Below are 20,597 nucleotides of genomic sequence, written 5' to 3'. Positions count from 1 at the left end.
CTACAAGGGGCTCCTAAGCAAGGAAAGCTTAGGACTTGTCTTCTAGGTAGAATTCTGTCCAAACATGAAATGCTTCCTGTTCAACAACTAAATGTGATAATAAGTGTATTTTGTGTATACCTTTATGATATTGTTCAGATTGTATTAATTATCCTGTGATGGAAAGTGAGATAATTTTGGACAGATTATTTTTCCAATATTGAAATGTGCTGCTGATGTATGCTTACCCTTGAATGCTGTTTTTCATATTGATGGGAAGACACAAATGTCTCAGGGAAACAACTTTGTGATGAAGTCATTCTTATGTGTGTCATTACAGTTAAATTGCACATTGTAAAAAATGACTGTTATGGTTGATCACAGTCCTGCTATGATGTTACTTCAAGATTTGCCGGAGGGACAGGAAGGATTTTATGATTTTGATGGGGTGACGGATGGATATTGCCAACGTACATGTCCTGTGGGTCCATGGGCAGTGGTGGTTGTTAAAAATGAAAATCACACACCCTAAAGTCACAGTAGATGAGGATGTACTAGGTGGTTTTTTTTCACTATACATATGCAGCATTTGACTAATCACATAAAAAATTCTTAAATATGTATAGTCCATTGATTGTATCCTGAAAGTAGATGAACTCCACTGTAATGGAATCTGAATGTGACTCCTCTAACGAGTGAGAAGCTGCCCTTTTTCTTTATTATTATAATGTGAAGCTTTCTTTGCGTTGTATCCAGCTACTATGTTTAAAATAACAAAAGCATGCTGTAGCAATTATTCAACTGTTTAAATATTGTTATTTGGAGATAGCTTACCTTTGTTTCCCCTGAACAAAGACAGAAGCTTTATCTTTATAGAAAATTGTGGCTAACTTGCCATTTTGACAAACAACGAAGAAGTCTGGGTGGAGGCTTGAAACTTTTGCAGATATGTGAAGAACTGTTCTGCAAAGTAAATAGAGACAGGTGTGTACCAGAAATAACAAACTGAGAGGAAGAAATGCTTTAAGGCCACAATACTTTTAAATCAGACTATGAAGGTTACTTATAAAATGATATTCTTAACCCATGATTTAGTTCCTACTTTTCAAGTTCCATTAGAGTCAGGATTCTAAAAAAGAACATAAGGCTTGTGAATGGCTGTTAAGGTTTAGCAAAAACCCTCTTCTCCCTGTTCTCTGTGTTTACTCCATACTCTAGTGAATTGGGAGGAAATGGAGCTGGCGTAGGGTTCCTTGTGTCATGAGAGAACATGTAAAGTGTTTGTTTGTATGAGCACAGCATTACTTTGACACTGAGGGAAGTGAATAAACATTAGGACTCAGAAAGAAAATCCCAAGTTGTTAAAGAAAAAAGATCTTCCAAGGAAATGGGATAAATCCCAAATAAAAACTGTGCTTTGAAGTGATTCCACCAGGTCTAGCAATGCCCAGCAAGCCATTCACTGAGAGGAGCAATTGGCAAGGTCAAGTTAGTTTCTGGGTAGTTCCAGAAACTTGGGTGATTCCTGCTGCTGGGTCTCCTGGAAGCAGCTGGCCAGATCCTAGCAAGTTGACCACTTAGAACAATAGCAGAAGCACCCCCAAGACTCCCCAGGAACATGTTGGTGGAAGGCTTAAGACAGGGTCCTCTGAGGCATTCTAAAAACATCACATACCTCCAAGAAGCAGTTGTTACTGTTTTGTTTGTTTCAGTGCTGGGGATTGAAGCCAGGGCATGGAGCATGCTAAGTACATGGTCTTCCACTAACCTAATCCTCCAGCTCCCCCACCTGCCAAGTGCAGTCTTATCTGCCTTTAAGTAAATGTGGGTCTTCCCTGGGGGCTGTTTTCTTCTCAGTCTTGCAACCATAGCCTCAGGCTTATTTTGTCTGACAATGGAAATTTTATAAGAAATATATGTGAAATTTAAATGGACAAATGCAGGCAGATTTGAATATGCTTGCATTAAGCTAGATTAAAAAAGAAACACTGCAAGGTACACCAGTTGATAATTAGTACACCCGTTGATAATTAGGCCATGGAAAAATTTCATCATTTTACTCTTCCAAACTGGGAAACAAAAAACACATAAAAGAAAAATCTTTTGAGGGCATTTTGCTTACTGACATTTAGTGGATCAAGACTGAATTATACTGCTTCCTGTACTTTGTTGTTCCCAGTGGGCTGTTGGTGAGGATCAAAAAGAATGGAGCCATCCTCTGAGAGGAAGCAAAGCCCCTAATCTCATGTTGCCCAGAGCAGCATCTGTTTTCTGGATGGCCCTGGGTCCAAGACAAAAAGACTTGTCCCTGCAGAATGCAAAGACACTCTCAATGTGCCTTTCTCCACTTTAGTCTCTAAGATGGTATTTTTGTTGTTATTGTTGTTGTTGCACCAGCACCTCCTAGCCAGATCCCTCCTGTCCTGCAAACCCTCAACCCCACTCCCATCTAAGGAACAGACTATTAATTATGTTTCCTACAGGTCACCTGTGTGTTTTCAGATGGTGTGTTTGTAATTCTATAATGGTGTGCGTGGGCATGGAAGGCAGGGGGTGATATACTCCTCTGCACAGGATTCCTGATCGTATCAAACCTCCCGACTCTCCTACTTGAACAGTTGATTTTAACTTGACCAGAGTTGGAGACCCTGAAGAGAAAAGAAAGGAAATGCCTCTATATAAGGATGCAAAAGATGCAAGCAACTGTTATTTTTGCTATTCCTTAAATATGCTCTGTAAATGCTAAAGAAAATTAAAAATGTATTTTCAAGTTACTGGAAAATAATTCCTCTTTTATCAAGAGTTTATAGTAATGCTCCTCTCCTTTCTCTCAATGTCTTCCCCAATCTCTCTTATTATGTTTTTAAGTCTTTTTGGGGGGGAGGAGAGATGGGCAGGGGAACCAGGGATTGAATCCAGGGGTACTTAACCACTGAGCCACACCTTCAGCCCTTTTTATATTTTATTTTTGAGATAGGGTCTCGCTAAATTGCTTAGGGTCTAAGTTGTTGAAGCTGGCTTTGAACTTGCAATCCTCGTGCCTCAGCCTCCTGAGCTGCTGGGACTTCAAGGGGGAAACATCATACCTGCTATGTTTTTAAGCCTTTGATTTAAAAAAAAAATCGAATAGGCAATCATATATGCATGTAAACTCTGAATGTGTCCCTCAGCTTTAATTGATGGGTTCTGGTAGTAATTATCTATTGCTAAAAATGTTCCATAACAAAGCACCTCAAAACTTAGTGGCAAAGTGACAACACTTACTATTTATAGTCTGTGGGTTGTCTGGCTATTCTGCCCATCTGATCTTGGCTTTGCTGATACCTGGTAGGATCCCTTGTGTGTCTGTGGTCAGCTTGCAGGATGGCTGGAGTCTGACGGATCCAAAATGGAGCCAGAGCAGACAAATGTCTCTCACATCTCTCCTCCTCCCAACATTCCTCACATCCCTCCAGCAACCTACCCCAGATGTGTTTTTGTGGCAGTTTCAAGAGTTGAAAAGAGAATGCAGAACTACTCTGTCAAGCCATGGCTTGGGTTCCTGGTTCTCCCCATTCCCATTGACCACAGTAAATCACATGGTGAAACCCAGCATTAGTGTGGGAAGATGTTAACAGGTTTTTATTCTTGGGTAAAAAATTGCTATAAACTGAGCAGTTGGAAACAACCCACATTATCATGATTGCTGTTAAGCTGGGAGTTTGAGCAGTTGGGTTAGTTCCCTGCTCAGGGCCTCACAGGCTGCAATCAAAATGTTGGCAGGAGCTGGGTCTCATCTCAACTTGGATTTGACTTCTGAGGTTAGTTCCTGTGTCTGTGTAAGGCCCTGGGGGGGACAGGAAATGTCACATTTCTGAACAAACTGAGTCAGGGGGTTGAAGGCCTGCTGGTCAGTGTAGGTAATGAATGATGAGGGTCCAGAGAGGAGGATGGCTGGTTTTCACTAGGTTGCTAACAGCCAACCTCTGGGATTGCACTTCCCAGCTCAACAGGTTGCTAAGACCTCTGCATCTGGATCAATTACCCCCTGTGGGGCTCCTTCCTGGCCTTAGGCATGTACTGGGAGAAGAAAGAGAAGGTGAGGGATTCAGGAAGTCTATAAAAGAGCAAGACACATCCCTTCCCTTGGGCACACAGCTCTGGGTCCCACTTCTTTTTCTTAAATAAAACTTGCTTTCTGTCTTGGGTGTTTAATCTTCAACACTGGGGAAATGAGAACATGAACCTGATCTAAGGCCAGTATCAGTTTGTAGGACTGAGATCCTCTTCCTTTGGTGTTTGGCCCTGTCCATAGGAAATTCATATGGAGGCAGCTCACTGCTTCAAGGCCCATAGAGCAGTCTCTTTCTCTCCAGTCTGCTAAGATAGAGTCTTACAATGGAACCAAGTGAGTGACAGCCATCATCCTTGCCATATTCTAATGGTTATAAGCAAGTCTCTCCCAACACTAGACCTAAGATGTTACACAAGGGCATGGGTCATTAAGATCACCTTAGGATGTGTCTGCCCCAGGGTGCAATAGCAAAGGACACAGATACAAGTATACTTGAAAAATTGAAATACCAACTACAATATCACATTACCACAGCCCTGATGGAGGACTCTGCCCACGGTGCTCCAGTGGAGAAGGAATTGTGCTAGGTAGTCTCCTGTGAGTGACCTCATGTGGCAGGACCTGAATTCCAGAACATTTCTAGTTTCCATACCAGGATTCTGTCAGATGTTTGCAGCAGCCTGTTTGAAAACCAAATCCAGCCCAGCAAACAGACAAAGCTCAGTCGCTGGCATGAGAAGCAGGAACGGAAGTGATTCTTCTTCTAGAAGCCAGAGGAGCTTTTGGTAGCACCATAGTAAACATCTTTCATGTCTTTAAAACTCAGGTGGTGCAATCTGCTATTCTTATTTTAGCTGCTTATGAAATGGGAACAAATTGACTGCTCTCAGTAATTATGTTTATATGTCAGAAAACAGGAATTAAATGAATTATAGAGTATAGATTGATAGCTACTGGCCACAATCTTAAAAAAATATACATATACCTCATAAGCAATAAATAAAGATGCCTCCCAAATTTAAAGATTCTATCCCTCTTAAGATTGAGCATGTAATTTCATATTCATTTTGCTTTTTATATGAAGATACCTCTATAATGCAAATTTAATTTGTTGTCACACTATAAAGACTAAAAGGTCATGAATTTATTTTGTGCATATACCACTTTTCTCTCTAGAGCCATGCAACGTGGCTACAGACATTTAGTCACCTTGGGTATGTGCAAAAAGTTGTTACATAACCCAGGAAAACAGTTGTCGTTTTCATGAAAATATGGGAATTCATCTGGTGAATTGTTCAAGATTCAAGGGGCAGATAACTTAAAACCTAGAATTTCCTAAATTTATTTGTACATAGTATAATAAGTAAAAATAATTAATAGAGTTTGGGCCAGTGGGTTCCTAGACTTGGATTCAAACTCCAGCTCCCTGATTTTCTACTTGTTGAACCTCAGACCAAGATTTTCATCTTGGCTTAGCTTTCACATTTGTGTCATGAACATCATAGTAGATTTCACTTTAAAAGACTATGATGGGTCTGGTTTGATGGAAGAATTAAACACTGCAGTAAAAGTTGAGTTCAGTTCAATGTCAGCCTATAGCAGACTGTGCCCAGGGCTCCATCAGGTCTCCCAGGTCCTTTGATTACCTCTCTGCACTGGCATCTGATTGCACTTTCTCTCCCAGCACTAGGCATCTGTCTATTTGATGGGCATGGTCCTCAGGTTGCTGGAACTGTCTTTGAATGCTGTCATCAATAATACATGGATATGTCTGTCACAGAGGCAGCCCTTAACCAGGAACAGGTACACGGGAACAAATGCTCCAGCACTCTCATCCCTAATTGGGACAGCTAGGAGCTGTGTCCTTCCATGCCTCAGTTCCCCTGCATCCCTGAGTCAGTCGTCATTCATGGGACTGTGTTGTAAGGCATCCTACCTAGCCTGTCTCCCTCCCTATCCCTATCTTCTCATTGGCTTATCAGTTTTTCTGGCAACACTGCCTAAAAAAAAAATCCATCCTGGAACATACTTCCAGGGAACCTCCTAGGGCACTAACATACATGGCCAAATCAATATTAGATTAAAATGTCCATGACAAGGAGTGCCATCTTTTAATGATACACCACCCAAGCAGATGATTCATTGACTGGGACCACTGTGCTGCATCCTAGTATGGCATCCCCAACAAGCAGGACTGAAAATAGGCAAGATGATATGTTCGTTGGGAGCACACCCTTGGCATGGGGTGTGCTGTCAGTGGAGTGGCAGAGACCAGCTACTAGCATAAAGACAGGAAAAATTTCTACTCCAGGTGCCTCCCAGCCTCTTCAAATGCCAGTGGAGTGGGGGACATTTCTTCCTATCCTGGAGGATAGCCTGCCTCTGTAATTTTACTATTAAATTTTAAATCAAGTGGGGTCAAAATTCCAATGAAACTAGAGGATGTCACAGGACGTGGGAGTGGGAGACTCCTTAAAGAGGGAGGAAATAGTCTTCCTTTGTCTCAGTTCACCAGGAAAAACCAACAGTCTCAGCTTGGGAGAGACCTCCCTGCTATCTGGGATGGAGACAAAGGCTGGTCACTCTTACTTAGACTCCAAAGAGAGGGAATGGTTTCCTCATATGTCCTTGACCAGTTCTCCCATGAGAGAGTATGTTTCTTTCAAATAACCTCAGGTAAAGTAATAAGCATTTGGGGCCTGCTAATTTACTTTAAAAATGCTTTTGAATTATGTTTATTAATCCCACTGTGAACTTTTTAGGTGATTGTATCATAGGCCTTTCCAGGAAATGAATTCTCATGACAAACTTTCAGTGTGAAGTGCATAACAAATGACTATTAATTCTATTCGCATGCTTATCAGCATCTTTGGTCAGTTATGCATTAGGAACTATTTTCATTGAAATATTTTTCATAACAACTATCTCACTTTCTTTCTCTCATTCCCTGCCTGGTTGGGCCTTATCAGTAGGGCCATTAGTGTCCTATCAGTGTTCCACTTTGGAAAGAGGATTCTAAAGTCAGTAGTGCAGAAAGGCAGGGACTGGTGGTACTATGGGTTGGACCTTAAGTGTCCCCCAGTAGCTTGTGAATTGAAGGCTTGGTCCCCAGTGTAGCAATGTTAAGGTAGGGGCTTTGGGAAGTGATTGGATCACAAGGGTTCTGACCCTCCCATTATGCTATAAAACTAGGAGGTGGAACCCAGTTGGAGAAAGCAGGTCACTCAGGGCTTGCCTTTGGAGGGGATATTTTGTCCCCAGCCCCTTCCTCTTCCCCCCCACCCGCCCTCTCTGTCTCTACTTCCTAACTGCCACAAGGTGAGCAGTTCTGCTCTGCCACATGATCCCCACCATGATGCTCTGTCTTACCCCAACCTCAGAACCAATGGAGCTAATTTCAGGCACTGAAACCACACAAGCCAAAATAAATCTGTCCTCCTTTAGGTTTATTTTCTCAGATATTTTGTCACAGTGGCAGAAAGCTGATTAATACAGTTGGTATCAATTTGCTTGCTCCTAAGGTGCCATGAGTCAGGGGGAACAGCTCTCATTCCAAGCCATGTTTTTGCTCCTAACATGAATCAATGGAATTACCACTGGAAACCCTTGGCTCCTTCTACTCTGTCTACTTGTCCTCTGCCTGCCCCTGTGTAATGCAACACACACACACTCACACAGACACACACACACACACACACACACACACACACACACATTTACTTCACTTTTCTAGGGAGATGAACAAAATCTTCCCAATCCCTTTCCTACTGGTTACCATTTTCATTGCTCAGTGAGTTAGACTGAAGCTTTATTTTGGCCACAGTTACAAATACTTACTCAATTCTTTCATTTCTTTCTCCATTTTATAAAATTCTAGAATTTGGCATGCTTGTTCCTATGCTCTCTTTGACCAACTCTGTGTCTAATAGAAAAAGCATCTTATCTATGTGACACAGTCACCTTGAGAATCAATATTTTTTATGTTACTTAATATGAAAGCTTGTTTCCCTCCTTTATCCTGTTGGCTCCATAACACAGCCTCCAGCGTATTTATAGGGCAATAGTTTTATTTTTTCCCCTGAGAAACAACAGAGGTGAGTTGCTAGCTTTGAAACAAAGATCTGACCTCATTTTAAACTAGTGTTTCTCCTTTACGAGCTTCACAGAGATATCTGGGTTTAAAAACACACACACACACAGGAGGTAGACAAATATTATTTGAATCAGGAGGCCTCTTGTTCACTTAAAGGTTAATCAGATAGATTTAGGGAAGTTCTAGATCTATAGGGAACAGCAGGTTCATGAGGATAACTTGCAGAATTCTCACCTGAGAATCAGCCATCTCGCTTTCCACAGGGGAGGGAGAGGTGTGTGGAATGGCTGCCCTGGTAGGTACTGTGTAAGCCACTTTCCATTAGTCACACCATAGCAGCCACTGTGAGAGGTGATAACTAACACTGTTGTAGAGGTGAAAAAACAGGTCCAGAGGCACTGAACAGCAGACATTAGCTAGTGGTAAAAATCCAAAAATGTCAGCATGAAGAAAGCCTAGATTCTGTATGGCACCAATACCCATGATTTTTCACTCCCATGGGGCAAAAAAACTATTTGCTTATATTATAGAGATAAGACAACTAAAATTATGATATAAAAATCCTCTTATTTTTAAATTGCATATGGTATCATCTTGCACCTAAATCTTAGCAGCTGTTTTTTAAAATATATTACTGATGATAACTTAAATAGTGGTAGGGGAAAAATGTTCTGTTCATTCTTTTCAAAGCACACTAACATTTCAGTAACTTCCAGAGCCTCAGTCTCCCCAGAATACTCAAAACCCAGCCCATTTTAAAAATGTTTTCTTTAGGATACAAATTAACATAAAATCTCAAACATATAGTAAGAGGTCAAGTAATATTTCTAACTAGATAGTTTAAGGACCATTCGGGTAGTTTGATTCTAAAAGTAAAATGGACTTAACCAAAAGGTTGTCGGATTGAATGAAGTATTTCCATTCAGAGACAAAGTGAACGCAATATATTAGCTGTGTGACCTAAGGTTACCTGTGACTTAATCACTCTGAACCTCAGTTTTTGAGATAACAGTGCTTTTCTCATTGTATTATCATAAAGATTAAAGGTGGTAATGCATGCTTGAGAAATCAATAGTTCAACGTGAGGACGAGGAAGCAGTAAGTAAAGAGAAATGATTAATTTTAACCCCTAATTTCCCAAAGGAGAAAGGGGTGTCCTTGATGACTTGCTTGAGTCTGGGTTTCCTCATTTTTGAAATGGTCCAGCTGCCACGTCCTCCTTTGTTGAGAATGTCCAACTGTGACGATGACTGCTCAGGTGCAAGAGGACTGCTGGTACCCAGCATCTCTTCAACTCTTGGTTACAAGTGATAAAATACTAAGTAGTTTAAAAAGCAAAGGGAAAAAAATAAAAAATAAAAAAAATAAAAAGCAAAGGGAATTTTTTAAGCCCACATAATTAACATGTTCAGGTTAGGATAGGTTTGAAGCATTGCTAACTTCAGGGGCTCAGAAAGTACCAGCTGAAGCCCCACTCCTCCCTGTCTCTCTCTGTCTCTGCCTCATGGACCACCTTGGTTGATGGACTTATCATTTAGGCTGGGAGAAGAGGCTGATTGGGTTGGACATGGGTCACATGCCCAACTCTAAGCCAGTCACCAGGGCCAGGGACAAGAGATGAACTTCTTGGAGCCCAAAGTAGAGGAGATCACAGAACACCATGTTTTGAGAGTGAAAAAAGCAACTCTTCTCCAAGGATGACAGTGGGGGAAATGATGAATCTAAGAATAACGAGGAGCTGGGTTTTGGGCAGACACACAGGAGACGCTTATGAACTTGGCTTAGTCTTCTAAGGAAGCACTTGTATCTGACCATTGGCAAGGATTCCTGACCAAATTGTTCCTGCCTCATTATTCCATCACTTCGGTTTGCTTAGAAATGCTTAGATCAATCATCCCTTTAGCAGGGAAGAAACATAATGAGAGCAAGTCAAGGCGACTGGGAGACAATTGTCTACAGAGCTCTTGTGTTTCCTTTGTCAGAGAGCCGACTGGATAAGGGTGGACCAAGCAGCCACACCAAACAAGCTGTAAGAATGGATACATTCATCTCTGTGGTTGGTCCCCAGCTTTTCTGCACGAATACTTGTTAATCCATTCCTTTAGAGTCTTCAACACTCAGCTCACGGGGACATTTTGGTTTCTGTGCAGACAGTATTTTTTATTTTATTTTTTTCCCATTGGGGAGCACATCCAGGGGCACTAAACCACTGAGCCACATCCCAGCCCTTTTTTTGTATTTTATTTAGAGACAGAGTCACTGAGTTACTTAGAGCCTCACTAAGTTGCTGAGATTGGCTTTGAACTCTTGATCCTCCTGCCTCAGCCTCCCAAGCCACTGGGATTACAGGTGTGCGCCACCACACATGGTGAGAGAGATACTATTCTTGTTTCTCTTCACTAACCCCCTTCATTGGAGCCAGAGCATAACCCAGATTCAGAATTTCTCCCAAATTCTGCCCTGCAGTCTGTACCATTGATTGTTAACCTACAGGTTGAGGCCCCCAAGCCTTGAACCTGACCTTATTAGGGCAGCCAGTGTATTATTGACAAGTTTAGAGCCCAGTGAAAACTCTTCCCCATCTGCAGCTGTTGGGATCAGCTTTACTCCTGCTGGCCCAGGTCAGGTGTGTCAGCCTGAGCCCTTGACACTCATGTGGCTCCCTCTGCCAGCCCTCCATCTAACCTTTCAGGTGTTATTAGCCTGACTCCCAGGCCCTGAGTTGACCGTTGACTCCCATTTGACTGAATCCTAAACAAACTTACCTCCTGGTAGCGAAATTACAGACTGTACCCTCTCCATTCCCCCTTGGATAATGGTTCACTCACATCATGTTTGCAATGTGAAATTTGTCCCCTCTCAATCCCCAGAGGGCCACCTTTCCTAGTCACTGCTCCAATTCTGTCCGAATGTATCTCCAGCTTGTCAGTGTGTGGCGGGACTGAGCCTGCTTCCATGAGTATGGCTTTGGGGGAAGTGGTCCAGCTGGGGTGGGAATTTTGATGCAAACACAGCAAAGTGGGACTGTCCTGTCTGGGATCCTCTAGTGAGCCAAGAGCATTCATTCCCTCCTTTATTTATTCATACAACAAATGTTCATCACATAGTCCAGTGCTTCTGAAAGTTTAGCATGCATACTGATTACCTGTGGCTCTCATTAAGATGCAGGATCCAATTCAGTAGGGCTGGGATGGGACCTGAGATTCTGCTTTTTAAACAAGCATCCATTTGCCGTGCGTGCTGATGTTTTATAAACTAGACTTTGAGTAGCAAGGAACATAGGAATTCAAAAAATATTTGTTGAATGTTAAAGGAATGAAAACATGAATCAAAGTTTTGAATAAAAGTTTCAGTTTAGATGAGTCAAACTCTTTAGCCTTTGGCAGTTGAGTCTTCCCAATTATCTACGTGTTGGCCTTTGACTCATGTCCCTGGTTTCTTGCTAAGGAAATCAGAGCCAACTTCAGGCTAATATTTCAACTGTTTGACTTTTTAAGCCGTTCTTTCTGAACCATAACCAAATTTTGCAATATTTCTTGTATAAACACTGCTTTGTTCTCTCTCTCTCTCTCTCTCTCTCTCTCTCTCTCTCACACACACACACACACACACACAGGCATGTATGCACACACACAATGCCCACTTACTGGTATATTTGGTATATCAAATAACCTGGATTCCCCAACCCTACTAGAAAATGAGATTTTTTATGGCATTTCATGTCCATCTAGATTCACCATAACCCCACAGAAACTCAAAACAGGTGGAAAAAGGAAAGTACTAGAATATCCCACTGGAGACAAGGCCTCTCCTGCGACGGCTCCTTAATTTTCTTCCCTCTTGCAGTTCTGGCTGAATCTCTTGGCCAACATGGATTTCTTAGCTGGACAATGCCAGCACTCTTTTGTACCTTAGACAGTTCCCCTTTCAGCTCACAGAGCATTGTGTGGTAGGGTCTGCTCTCTGAAGAAGGAACACAGGCACCACACCAATAAAAGGTAAGCTTTTTCACAGAGGTCGGCTGGGAGCCCATTCTCTGTTGATAATAGTAATCTTGCCTCGTGGAGGGCTCATTAGAAGGGCCCAAGAGGCCCAAGAAGAGGCTGGAATCGGGAGAGGGGGATAATGATGTGTGGTGAAAATGTTAGGGCTGTCATTCCTATTTCAGAGCTCAGGCTGGCCACTTAATGAACACCTTGCCTTTCACTGAAACTCCCTGGGAACGATGCAGTCGCCTTCCTTCTGACCCAGCACCTACCTGCCTTTGCTGTATTCCCATCTTAGACCACAGACATCAGAGCCCCTGCTACAGTGCAGACCCGAATGTCCCTCAAAGGTCCACGTGTTGAAGGCAAGGTCGTGGAACTTTAAGAGGTGGGGCTTAGTTAGAGGAATTAGGTCACTGGGGGCGTGTCCGTGAAGAGGATATCAAGTTCCTGGCTCCTCCCTCTCTCTCTCTCCCTTTCACTCTTTTTCCCCAGCAGCTCTGAGGTGCGTGGCTCTTCTCCACCATATGCTCTTGCCATGATGTTCTGCCTGTTGCAGTTGGACCAAGAGACTTCTGAAACTGTGAGCGAATTTATATAATTTTTTTTAAAGGTTATTTTCCTCAGGTATTTTGTTACAACAATGGAAAGCTAACTAATAGAAATTATGGAGACCTCTGGTTTCTCAGATATGTTGATCAGGACACTCGTTTTTGAAAGTAGAACTAAATGGAAAGGAACATCACAGAAAGCATCTTTAGCCTTGTTCTTATATGCAGCCCCACCATAAATTATATAAATTAAATTTCATCTCTTCTCTGTGGATTGAGCTCTTTCCAACTTAAATAGCAGGTGAAAAATTGTGGTTCCCGTTCAGCTGGCTTACCATTTTCAATTTAAGCCACCATAAACTTAAGCTTGGGGGAGGTTGCAAATGGAAAAAGCCATGTCCCATGGCTGCAGTGTAGCAGGCTTTAGGCAACAAACCAAGGATACTCAACAACTTTTTGAATAGGCAGCAGCTGGCTACAGAGTTTCAATGTCCTGTTAACCATTCCAGCTTTAATAGGCATCCGAGGGCAGACTCTGCTCCCTGTAAGAGACTGATGTCCCCATGACTTAGAGTCACCCCATCATGGACTTTTATTGCAGGAAGTTCTCAGAGGGAAGCCTTCTAAAGCTCCATTCTGCAGGAGCACAAACTTGTCCGAGGTCACATAATTTCAAACTTTAGAAGAACACAGACTGGGGGGGGGGGGGGGAGGAGATATTGGAAAAATCATACTGAATTGGCAATGGTTTGGGCTGGGATTGTTTCTTGAAAGCATTTTAGCATTTCACAATAGTTGGTAACCATGCAGCATGTTCTGATTTGGATAACAGTGTTCCAAAACTAGAAGATTCTAAGAATGCCATCATTATCTATCCATCATAAAATAATTCCTCTCTAGAATATAACTTTTTAATGATAATGCACCTATTTCTGTTTTTTTATTTCCCTTCTTCAGGAGGAAAAAGAGTATACAAATATAAACAAAGAAGGAAAACATTTACAGTCTTGCAATTCAGAACTGATTCTAGGCTTATATATTCTTATGATTCTTTAAAGATACATGCTTTCTAACCTGATTTTTTTCCCCCAGCTTGTCCACCCAATGTGGACATCTTTATATGTCTTGATGAACACAAGGTTTCCACAAACTGGCCCAAGGCCAAATCGTGCCCAATCTGTTTTGGAAAATAAAGTTTTATTTGAATGCAGCCCGGCCCCTTCATTCATGTATTGCCTTTGGCTGTTTTTTGAATTACAACGGCAAAGCTGAATTGCTGTAACAGAGACAACCTGACCCCTGAAGGCAAAGCTGTTTACTATTTTTGACATTTAGAGAGTTTTCTGGGATGTAATGGGCACCATCATGTCTAGCATTTGAGCAACATTTAATTGCAGCATATCATATCATTATTTATTGTCAGTGCCTTCTGAGGGACATTTAAGATGCTGTCTGTTTAAAACTACATTTACATTGTTTCCCATTACAAGAAAAACCTGACTTGAACATCCTTATCTTTGATTAGATCTTTACATTTCTTTAGAAGACAGTCCAAGGATTAGAATTTACTGGGGCTAAGGGATTTATTTTCACCCTTTTTTTTCCTAAAGAGATTTTGGTAACCATTGCTACATTTTCCCCCATCTCATTATACTAAGAGCTGAAGCAGAAGGCTTGCTCCTCCTGTAGTTTCTCTTACTTATTATCTACAAAACTATACTTCGACAGCAGGAGAATTCAAAACCATGGAGGCCACCTTCTAGAACATGGCAGTGGGGCATTACTGAGCTCCAAATCGGTAGCCTTGGCAGTTGCCAGACACAGAGACTGAGAGGTGTTCTATGCCCCCATAATTTTGTCCTGTAGTTCAGCTAACACCATAGTCTTCATAAAAAAACTTTATTCAAATTGCCAGTTTGTAGCTGGGTGCGGTGGCGCACACCTATTAATCCCAGTGGCTCAAAAGGATTGAGAGTTCAAAGCCGGCCTCAGCAAAAGTTGAGGTGCTAAGCAACTCAGTGAGACCCTGTCTCTAAATAAAATACAAAATAGGGCTGGGGATGTGGCTCAGTGACCAAATACCCCTGAGTTCAATCTCCAATACCCAAAACAAACAAATAAACAAACAAAAAAACCCACCAGCTTGTGGAGGCAGTTAAGAGATGACCAGTGTGGTTTGATTGGGTGGTTGGTGTTAAGTATTTAATGAGTTTGTTATACCAATGGTGAATCATTAGTGGCATTAGTGGTAGCCTTTTAGAGTTTAAAGGCTACCACTTCAGATACCTCTCCTGGGGTGATGGAGGCCATAATGTGTGGAGTCTCACATGTTGTGTTCTATCTTAGGTCCCTTTTTAGTCAGGATCTGAAGCCATCTGCTCTGATCTTGCCTAGCATTGGATCCAAGCCTTAAGTTCCTCAGAACCTCATTTATAACCTAATATATGTGGGGCATATATTAAAGTAACTTCCATCTCTTCCCATGATGCAGGGAGGAAGGCTAAAATGTAAAGCCGAAATGAGTGAGAACATCTCTCCCATCTCTTCATTTCTCAACTGTATCCTAAAAACATGTGGAGAAGTATACACTGTACACACACACACACACACACACACACACACACACACATCCACACCCCAACCCAACATTGATAATTTCGAAGGTCTTACTTGAAAAGATCATTTGATTTTATATGTGATTTTGGTTTTCTTTTCTGTGTGTAGGATAACCTTGTGCAACATTTAATCTTGGAGTGACCAGCTCCACTGTTCTTTTCTGGATCAATAGAAATAATGGATTCTCAACCATTTAAGGGCTACTAATAGAACTTACAGAATTTGTACAAAGGAGTGCAACATAAATGACCAAAATACCCATATATGCAATATATGCAATAATATGAATGAATGTAAAAAGCATTGTGCTAAGTGAAAAAAGCCAGGTGAAAATGAGCCTATGCCACCATGAGTCCATTTATAGGGAATTCTAAAATAGTGATAGGAAACAGATCCGGTTTTGTGAGAGGACACGAATGGAGTGTGATTGCAAAGGGGCAGGAGGTGAGTTTTTAGGTGGATATCTTCTGTTTAGATTGTGCTAGTGATAATACAAATGTACGTGTTTGTTAAAACATAATGAATTGTACTCTTCAAATAGGTGATTTTTGTTTTGTGTAAGTTATACCTTAATAAAGTTTTTTTTTATACCACACCAGATACATGGAGATTAAAACAAAAAGAGTATCGATTGACTTATGAGTGTTTGCTTGGAATATTTGAGTGGGCTATGGTGCCCCTGGACATGAAAAAATATCACAGGAGAGGAGCGAATATGGAAGGTGGTTGGGAGGTATAGGAGAACAATTTTGGGGATATTCAATGGGGAGTTGTTCAGGTGGAGGGTCCAAGTTTTGGACTGGTTATTAAGAGTTTGAAATTGTTGGTGTGTTGGTGAGGGAAGAAACTGGTAACTTGCATGGACTTGTTCAGTGAGATTGGAGAAATAGAGAAGCAAGAGACAAGGACTCATTTTGGGGAATAGCTGTGCTAAAATTGCAAGTCTAAATTTTAGATCACTGCACTCACAGTGTGACCCATGGAACAGCAGTAATGGCACCACCTGAGCTTGTTAGAAATACAGAATTTGGGACCTTGCTCCAAATCTATGGAATCAGAATGAAAATGCATTTTAAGATAATTCTAAAAAATTCTAGGGCATTTTAAAGTTTTAAAAATGCTACTTTAGATCAACTAAGTCCTATCTTTTACTTCTACCAATTTCTAGAGGTGGGTGGTGGGTGGAGAAGGGCTGCTGTAAAACCAAGGATTGCATCATGATATCAAAATTGTTTTTCATTTTTAGTTAAAAATACTAAGAGAACTCAGAGATGTAATTTCCATGTTCTCTGTTTATTCAACAGGAGGCAGTTACTCCTGGGAAGCTGTAAAGTTTTATTTAGACTGGAGAGAATTTTTTTTTAACCACATACAGAGAGAAAAGTCTTATTTCATTAGAAACTGTGTGAGAGTTATTTCATTTCTTGCTTTTGTATAAAAAAAAAAAACCCTTTATTTATCCAAAGCACAAAAATACTCCTCATCAAAATCTGCAGACAAATAGTCTGTTAAGAATGTTGAGTTCTGAGGAGCTGAGAGTGCATTACAACACCTGTTGCTGGATTGACCTGAGGTTGTTTCTGCAAATGCAGTTGTTGGCCTGAGTCCATTTCCAGGAAAGACAGATAGGTAAGCAGATAGGAAAGTTATGAAGGTGACTCCATGTCTGAGCTTCACTATTGCTGGGCCTTGAGATGGGGGCTAACCTAGAGCATTTGGCCTATTGGCTTGCTGGTTGAGATGTAAGAGTTTGTTGGTGAATCAGCACTAAGATGTAAGTATAGCTCAATGGTGGGTCACAACCTTAACATATGAGTCCCTGAATTCAATCTCCAGAAACAAAAAAATAAAATGGGGAAGCTGAAGAAGAGACTATGGTGTATTGTGAAGTGCCTGGGCTTTGGCAATTGGCAGACCTGAATGAATCCCAGATCTGCCTGGTATTTGCTTTGTTTCCCACCTCTCTAGACCCAATTCTTTTTTTTTTTCATCACTAAAATGGGTTGTTAGGAAAATTGCAATAAATTGGAAATCTTTATGTCAACTTGAAGTGACCTACCAGTGTCTGTCATTATCATGGTGACTGTCATTGTAGAGCATTATGTAGGTTATCATGAGGCGGTTTCATAGGAAATGGGAAGAGGCTGCAATTCATGTTCACTTCTCCTAGCATCTCCTCCTCTTATACCCACTCATATTCAAGGCCACTGTGAGTGCATCCTCCTCAGAGGCTCCATCATATGGTGCTTTCTGTGAGTGGCACCTCTTGGGGCATGCAGTGCCTCACCTGGATGACCATGTACTGCTATTCTGCACACATTCCCTTTTGACCATGATATCATGTTCTGGATTTGGGTTCCAGGGTCCTATTGCCCTTTCTTCCCTCCATTCTATAAATAATATTCTACATTTGTAATCTGGTATTTCTTATTGTGCAGGGGACTCACTACATTTTGCCTAGAGAAGGGAGGAGAAAAGTGTCTGGGAGTTCTCAAGCTTGGCCTTGTTTCCATGGGAAACATTTTCCTCTCCAACATTCATCCTAAGGGCAAGGTGAGTCTATGCAAAAATAACATGGGTGACTTCCTAAGACTCCCAATTTGGAGGGATGTTCTGAATCATGGGGTCCTGCTCGTTGCTTGCAGTTCTCTCACCTCATTGCTTTGGGTTCTATCATGTGACTTTGGCCAATGGACATTCATTGGATATGTTGCAAGCAGTGGTTTTGTATGTATTTGGGTGGAGGAACTTGTCCTTTGCCCCTTTAACATTTCCTTGTGTGTGTGGGGGGGAACACCCTGACTACCCTGCTGGCCCACGAGGAATGAGGGAGACAGGAGGAATTCTGGTTTAATCTGCAGCTTGAAGGAGGTTTAGCCAAGCCCAGCCTAAGTTAGTTGGATCTCAGTTTAACTACAGCCATATAAGTGAAAATATTACTGTTGTTTTAAGCCACTGAATAGTGGGGTGGTGTTAAACACACCCCATTATCAACAATTACCTGTTCTTACAATCTAGTGTTCCTTCACTAACCCAGATACCATGTTTCCCTTCACATCCAGCACCGATCCTATGGTTCATCACTGTAATTGCTACCCTGATTCATGCTCAGCATTATTACCTGGCAAACCTCTATCTTAATTACATCAAGCTGTCACTCAATCCCACACTTGCACCAATGGAGCTGAACCTGGTCAGAGAAAAGCACACCACCTCACTATGCTAGCTGGTTTTACCAAACTCAGATGGGTCCTTAGTGCTGTCCAGCAGTACCACCACTACACTAATCTAGGCCTTTTAGTGTTCTTTGTTATTTTTTACTTATGCCACTTTTATTAATTACCACTGATTTTCACACTTCTCAGCCTCTCAGCAGCTTCTTCCCATCCTGGATCTCTGCAGCGACTTTGCTTCCTCCTTCATTAAGCAGCGACCAACAGCCAGAAGGGGACTTTCACCTGCTTTCATTGCCATATCTACCCAAAGTCTTGTGTCCGTGTCCATCACTTCATCTCCCCTTCTATTCCCAGGGCCCAGGCTGTTCTAGACTGTTCTTCCTTTTATAGGCAATTTCCTCTTTATCAACTAGATCTGTCTCTTTTCATATATTCACAGAAAACTGCTCCAGGAAACTGTCTTCTCTCCCTCTCTTTCATTATTAGTTTTCCCTTTCTTCAAGGTCATTTCCATGCATATAAACATGCTGATTTCTTCCATCATAAAAAGGACTTGTTAAAAAATGTCTTTTAATTCCACTTAGAATGCAGCTACCAAAGCATTTTTCTGTTTCTCTGGTAGCAAAATTTCTTGGGGAAATCATCTACGATTACTATCTTACTTCCTCTCCTCCCATTATTTCTTAAACCTACTTGGGTTCTCACCTCTTTCATACCATCCAAACTTTTCTTGTCAAGGTCACCAGAGATCTCCATGCTACTAAATCCAGTGCCTCATGTTGTGTTGGTCAGCTTTCCATGACTGGAACAAAATACCTGAGATAATCAACTTATAAAGATGGAAGATTTATTTTAGCTCCTAGTTTTTAAGGGTTCAGGCCATGACTAATTGGTCCTGTTGCTTTGGGACTGTGACAGCACAGAACATCATATCAGCCACATATGGCTGAGGAGGGCCGTTTGCCTATGACTAGGTTTGACAGAGTGAAAGAGGAAGAGACTGTAGTTCCATAATACCCTTCGAGAGCACCTCTTACTAGGCCCAATCTCAAAGTTTCCACCAGATCTCAAGAGTGCCACCTGGGGACCAACTTTTTAACACTTGAGGCTTTGGGAGACATTCTAGTTCCAAACTCCAAGTATATGTGGATCACTCTTCCATGCTTGAAATAACCCTTTCACTTGGATTCTATGATCTGATTTTCTTCCTCCCTGCTTGTTTACTTTTATTCATATTATTAGCTGGTTTTTCTTTCTTCTTATGACCTAAAAATATCAGATAATCTAGGGGCTCCAGCAACTTTTCTTGCCTGTGTTCATATCCTCCATTATATACCACCCATAGCCTGTGTACTGATGAGTACCAACGTTATAATTAACCCATGTTCCCCTTTGAGTGCAGGACTCTTCTATATAACTGAGTAACTCCATGTCAGTGTCTAGTGGGCATCTCAGGTATTCCATGTTCCTTAGTTATCTTGCTTTTCTGTTTCTTAAATCTCCTCCTGAAGACTTTCACAACTCTGTGAATGTCAACTCCATTCAGTTTCCCAAACTAAAATTTTTTAGTCATCCTAGGCTTCTCTTTTCCTCACATCTCAAAGTCCCTCACATCCTCCACAAATTCTGCTGGCTGTGCCTTCAAAATATATGCAGAGTCTCATGCCATATTATCATGTCCGCCTTTATTCCGCTAGCTCCAGACACCGCTATATCTCTCTAGAATTATCACAATGGCTTCCTAACTGGTTTTTGACTTCTTCCTCACCTTCTACTGCCACTGTAGGGTGGATGCACCATAGTTTCCACACAGCAGTCACAGTATTCTTTTTTGTTAATTCCAATAACATTTTGTTTAATATTATATGTCAACAAAAATCAATATAAACTATAATGAGATTTAAAAAAAATTTTGACACATTCATAAATGGAGTATAATTCTGTTCTCTTGGTTGTACATGATGTAGAATCACACGTTCGTGTAGTTCTGTATGTATATAGTGTAAGAATGTCAGAGTCATTTGACTATCCTTCCTACCCTCATACTCCTCCCCTCCCTTCACTACCCTCTACCCAATCCAAAGTAACTCTCTTCTTCCCTAGCCCTCCACCCCTTGTTGTGAATTGGCATCCTCGTATCAG

The sequence above is a fragment of the Marmota flaviventris genome, chromosome 1, assembly GCF_047511675.1.
Source record: "Marmota flaviventris isolate mMarFla1 chromosome 1, mMarFla1.hap1, whole genome shotgun sequence".
Lineage (NCBI taxonomy): Eukaryota > Metazoa > Chordata > Mammalia > Rodentia > Sciuridae > Marmota > Marmota flaviventris.
Note: the sequence above shows the minus strand (reverse complement) of the source record.